This window comes from Pecten maximus, chromosome 17 (genome assembly GCF_902652985.1).
Source record: "Pecten maximus chromosome 17, xPecMax1.1, whole genome shotgun sequence".
NCBI classification, from domain to species: Eukaryota; Metazoa; Mollusca; class Bivalvia; order Pectinida; family Pectinidae; genus Pecten; species Pecten maximus.
Window position 1 is genome coordinate 20,961,392 of NC_047031.1, and position 6,000 is coordinate 20,967,391.

Sequence of the window (6,000 nt, forward strand, 5' to 3'; positions counted from 1 at the left end):
CCGACGAGTTATTCCGCAAACAAAAGAAACTCGATACAAACTGCCCAATTTGCGGCATTTGGATCATTTTAAGTATCAACATTAACTATTGAATGTCATATTAACTTTTAAGTGTGATAACTAAATTGTCAATGGTGTAAAGTCATAGATAATCATCTGAATTCTACGTAAGTTGTTTTTGATTAACGTGTTTGTGTGTTTAGAGGTGCATGTCACCGCGTCAGCCATGGTCACGAATGATTGGGTTAACGACGGATTGGTGTATACAGTCAACACACTGAGATACAGTATCTGGACACGTGACACAACACCCTGTCACAGATATACCGACAACATGCAGACCAGTCCGTAATGTATGGCTGAAACCTAACGGTCTTGAAAACATTACCAGGAAAACGTGAAGATAATATTTGTCTTTGATAGAAAGGTCAAATACTGGATATTAATCAGATCGTAGAGTCACCCATATCATCCATACACATCGTTACAACGTTCAAATCAATTTGCTTGCCTACAATTCCACTAACATGCATATTTCATAAAACCAGTCCCAAAAATGGTAAAATATGATCTATCCCTTAACTATAATTCATGTCAGATGACAACATAGAACTAGGGTTAGGTGAAGCTCGAAATCACTTGAGAGTTCTTTTTATCACATATGGAAAAATAGTTATCTTTTTAAATCTACTAATTCATAAATATGTTTCATTATGATCTGTTATGTTTATACACGTAATAAAAAAGTGTGGACATATAATGCTACTGTAGGTATCATTGATTAGTACAAGTACAGAGTTCAATCACACAAGACTGAAAATAATTCTAATATCAGACTGACAATGAATTCGATATCCAGCTCCACGTCCAAGGGAAATTAAACAAGTCGAAAAATTTCGTTCTATGGCAACAAATCACACGTTGAAACATACGCTGTAGCAAAAATCCAATTTAAAACATTTGCTTTTGCTCAGATCAAATTTGAAACATACCACGTAGTATATATCAAACTTGAAACATACTATGTGGCATATATCTAATCTATACTTGTTGTTCTTGTGAGAAATATTATTATCATTCTGACAGTAGCGAGGCTTACAGAAATACAACGTAACATAGACTGCCTTGTTCATAATCTAGGCATCTCGAAACCTGGTATCCTTTTACACAGTAGCAGAATGTCGTAGGCATTACATTTCGGATGTCCTTTATACCAACCTATAGGTTCCGGATCACAATGTCATTTGATTGGCTTTTTTTTTTTTTTTTTACCGTTCTACTCTTCTCTCGTTCTTTCAACATATCACCGTCTTGTCACTTAATGAAACGGGTGTTAGACCTAATCACATACCATATTGTTTTTTGAAAAAACCCATCAGACAGAAATTTAATAGCAAGGAAGCATATAATTAAATGCTTATACTAGTAACACGTCTAAAGCAAAACCTTCAAACGAATTATTTATATATGTTCTTCTTAAAGAAATCAAAACTGCAATTTAATAACGAAATACGATTAACCTTAACGTCTGAATTACATAATCCGGGCCATCAAATCAAAATAGACTCATCACAACATTGTTAGTGATTCTCTATCCACACTTTATCGCATTTATTATTTATAAAACCTACCAGTAGTGATAAAGATGATATTTTGATATCACTGTTTCCTTATATTGACCGAACACTAACAATCAAATACCACTGGTGAAGCTGTGCTTGCCTACTCGACGTATCAGATTTACCAATAGATTTACCAATAGACCAATAAATAAAAATAGCAATGTATTCCAGATGACTTTTTGTGAGATTGTTTGGATTTGTAAAGATAGAGATATGATTGTCACCATGAAGTTAACAACGTATCTACTATCTTGACAACCTTATACTTACAGTGTATGTGTATATGCCGGATCTCTCCGAAAATTCGACAACCGTGAATTGTCTACAATTTTACTCATTCTTTGTCATAATTACCTATATCTCTCAAACCTTCCGTGTGAAATTTTGCTGTTGTTTTACACACACGATATGTACTAAATACTACATCTAGAATGATCGGTCGGTACACACTTCAATTCTTCCAGAATTCTATATCAAATGAAAAATGAAAATAGAAAGATGACCACAGTGTATGTTTTGTTTTTAATTTAGCAAACAGAAGGTAGGTCTATCTTTTGTATATTCTCATGAGGTGCATTAAATTCCGCCTTAAATGTACAAAATCTCATAAATATAGATGAATGGTTTGATGAGCCTCAACAACACAACAACATACAACATTGTGACATCGGTAATTTAGTAAGAAAATAATTCATGAAAGACAAACGACAGGATATGAAATATGAAAATACATAATGGTTTAGAACAATGTCAATAATATCAACAGTTTGCTAGAGCAACGCCATTGACACAAACAGTTTACTAAAGCAATTCCATCGGTATAAACAGCTCATAGCGACTCGAGAATGGTTTGCTCATTGAACAATGACACGTATACGTATGATGCTTTAGACTTTTCAGTGACTATTGGAATTTCCTTTGTCTGGCTTCTTGGTACAATATGTTCTTACATGTTTCTTGTTCTTTCTTTCTTTTTTTTCTTTTTCTTTTTTTTACATTTCTCTGATGTTCGCCTTTCATCTATTTCTTGATTTCTGTGCCAACATTTTCAACAGATGATTTCTCGCACAATACCTTCAGCGACTGTTTATGAAAACGTTGAAAAATAACAATGCCCTACTCTTTCAGTTGAATATAAATGTACTAAAATGGAATATCGCATATACATAAAATGGTATGTAAGAATGATTCCGTATTGTAAGACAGGTTTTGGTAGTGAGTGGGACCAGAAGCACCTGAAGGAGAGGGAGTATAAGATGTTTCCATGCTGAGATGAGTAGCTTTATATTTCATTGTAAAAGAAATAGAGAAGAGGTTTCTCAATATTTCAAATTTCTTTTGATAAACAATATTTAAGTGACAAAATCGAATTCAGAAAAAAAGTCAAATTCAGTCACTGACTCAAGTCTAAGAAATTGTCATATTAAAAACAAAATTGACACATTAATCATCGTAATAATATTTTATGCAATTTTGTGAGTAACTGGACCAATCATGAATCTTAGAAATCAGTGGAGAGTTAGATTGAAGTGCATTCTATCCCTCTGAGGTAATGTTTTCACATTAAATTATCAAACACAACATTCAACCATCCAACTTGACATTTCCACTAAATTTCTTAAAACCCTTTTTTGTAAATGTGTCGGTAAATATGTTCTTATCAACTTGTTTATTCTATATTATAAAATATACCAATTGTGGAACAATGTATTTAGTAACACGCCTCAGTCTTCAAATAAAGTGTATGCAATACAGCACATACACATCCTTAATGATCCTTTGTAGGTCATGTGACACTCATGGTTACTGGATGAAAACCAATCAAATTATTTGCTTATTTTACACAGCGTACGTTAGCAGATATTTCATACTAATAATTCATACAGAAACAGTCCTCAAACAGCTTATATTGAAACATAGATATATCAAATCTCAAATCTCCACTCTTGCCTTTAGTCACAAAGACAAAGTAATCTTGCTACAGACACGTGTTAATGGACCCCAAGAGCATTTGACATTGTCTCTAAATGCAAAAATCATCAGTCGTCAGAAGAATCACAATGGCAACCATAAATAAAAATAAAATCCCTATTAATGGGAGAGTCCGTGTGTTCGTTATAAAACATGCTATTGATCATTATGGCTCCTCCCCAATTATGGTTGAGTCTATTCTACACAATAGGGGTGGAAAGTCTTAAAAGTGAATCACAGTCTACAGCTAGGAGGAAGATGACACATTTACTATAGTAAACCACTAGGTTGTCATGTTTGTTGTCGCTGTGGTTACAACATTTTCGCGGGAGTCCAATGGTTAGAAGTCTTTGTGGTAAATTGTTTTCACTTCCGTCTGGTTATCACAAAAGCCATTATTACCACGACATACAAAAATTGTCAGTGGATATTAATGATAGTTTGTTACCATAGTTACAGTTGGTTACCACTTGTGAAGATCTTCCTTGGAACGTTTGTTTTGTGTGCCTGCATTTTTCTGCTACAGGTGCGTCTGAAAATTGACAAAAAAACCCACTAATTATAATGATGATTCAAATCATAACTAAACAGTAGTAAGTAATTAACATATTGGATTGAGTTCTTATATGACAAACGTCACCGGTAATTTGATCCGCCAAATTTAGCTTTTGTATAAACATTCACTGTTATTTCCATTCGATTTCCATTTACAAACTGTAACGTAATATATTTCAAATAACTTGTAACTGGCATGCAAAACTATCCAATCATTTATAAACATTCTGCTAAAAGATTATCTTAAACGTCTGTGCTTATTACGTTCATTGTTAGTAATAAATTGGTGAAAACTTTTATCAGCTAAAATCAAATATCTCATGCAAGCACATTACTTCAATTTGTGTAATAAAATAATAATATACAAGATAATGTGCTGAATAAAAAAACATTAGCAATTATCTAAAACTGAACGAGATGAAAATGATATATAAAAAGTAGAGCAGCATGCTGCTAACTGGAAAGCAAATGAATTGGCGTTGATATAAAGTTTTAAACAGATGTACATACACTGGAACAATACAGTAACAATACATACCATCAAATTCCATTAAAAGCTGTACTTAAAATTTTACAACTGAAACTGTTCAATTCTAAAACGATAGTCGCTAACATTACTTGAACAGTTAGCTTACAATTTCGGTTGTACGTGGAATTCTTTAAAATTGATTAATAAATGTATCTCAATATTATACCCTATATGGTAAACGGGGGATGTAATCTTATTTTACAAATAAAAGTATGCAAAACATTTCATTTAGTAAACATTAAAGCAATTGTGCAGTGTTGAATCTTTTTAAATGCTGTGCGAATGAAGTGCAGTTTTATCTGAAATAGTAGTTTACATTTAAGGAAGATAATATATTATGTGTAACTGATAGCTTCTTTTCAATAGTAAGCTGAAAATTCGGGAACACGTGTATCCTTGCAATAGAAAATATTGGAGATAAAAAAATGTAAACTTGGAAATAGTTAATTGAATATGGCTTTACTAAAGAGACAAGCATCGCAGAAACTAAAGACATATTTTAAATATTGTTTTCACTCTAATACATTTTATCATAAAAATACATAATGTATACCTCAAAAACTTTCATAAATATACCAAAACGAAAGCTTCAGAACATAACTTCAAACTTACACACATAGGTCCCTTGTCAAGTTCTAAACAAGGTTGTCGGTTTGAAGCATTCCAATGCTTTTACAAACAAAGCATGTTATAACTTCCTTTGCACGATTCGCATGCATATCAAGGCCACGTGTTTTAAAAGGTGTCATAATTGAATCAACTTTCGTAAATATCTTATTTTTCGATATGCCATGCAATCCTTCTGTTTAATCTGTTCTCTCAGACAACCTTACCATGCTGTCCAGCTCATGGAAGCTCTCTGGTCTAGCAACATACATTACTTAAAACTTTTTTTTTTCAAATTAAAAATAATGACCAGTTGATTGTTCATATGATTGACGTACTTCTTTTTATTGTCTTCTTCATAATTTAAGTGAAATCTGTTTATTTCATAAAACCTTAATTTGAAAGACAAAAATGTACATGTTGGGGATATGATGGGTAACACCAGGGAATCCTCTCCAACACATCCATTATACTAAACCAATATTAAGGTAAATACTTTTTCTTTTTTCAAAAATCTCAATAACTTGGATATTTTTTTTCTTTTTCAAATCACATCTAACATTAAAATATGACTTATTTGGTCAAACTGTACACCTCCGCAGAAAAGGTACATTTATTAACAAAGTCCTACCACCTTCTGCTTGTTTGAGGTTTTAAATACTAATTACACACCAATAGAAAAAACTTAACCCAGAGCATTAATGACATTTATTTTCA

The 6,000-nt window shown here is 32.4% G+C and overlaps 1 long non-coding RNA gene across 1 annotated transcript in view; it reads left to right on the forward strand.

Annotated features, from left to right (window-relative positions):
• The first annotated feature begins 859 nt into the window (after positions 1 to 859).
• LOC117314910 overlaps positions 860 to 6,000 on the forward strand; it is a 15,792-nt gene continuing 10,651 nt past the window's right edge. The window contains exon 1 of the long non-coding RNA XR_004529633.1: positions 860 to 1,224. This is a non-coding gene — a long non-coding RNA (uncharacterized LOC117314910). The remainder of the gene's footprint in view (positions 1,225 to 6,000) is intronic.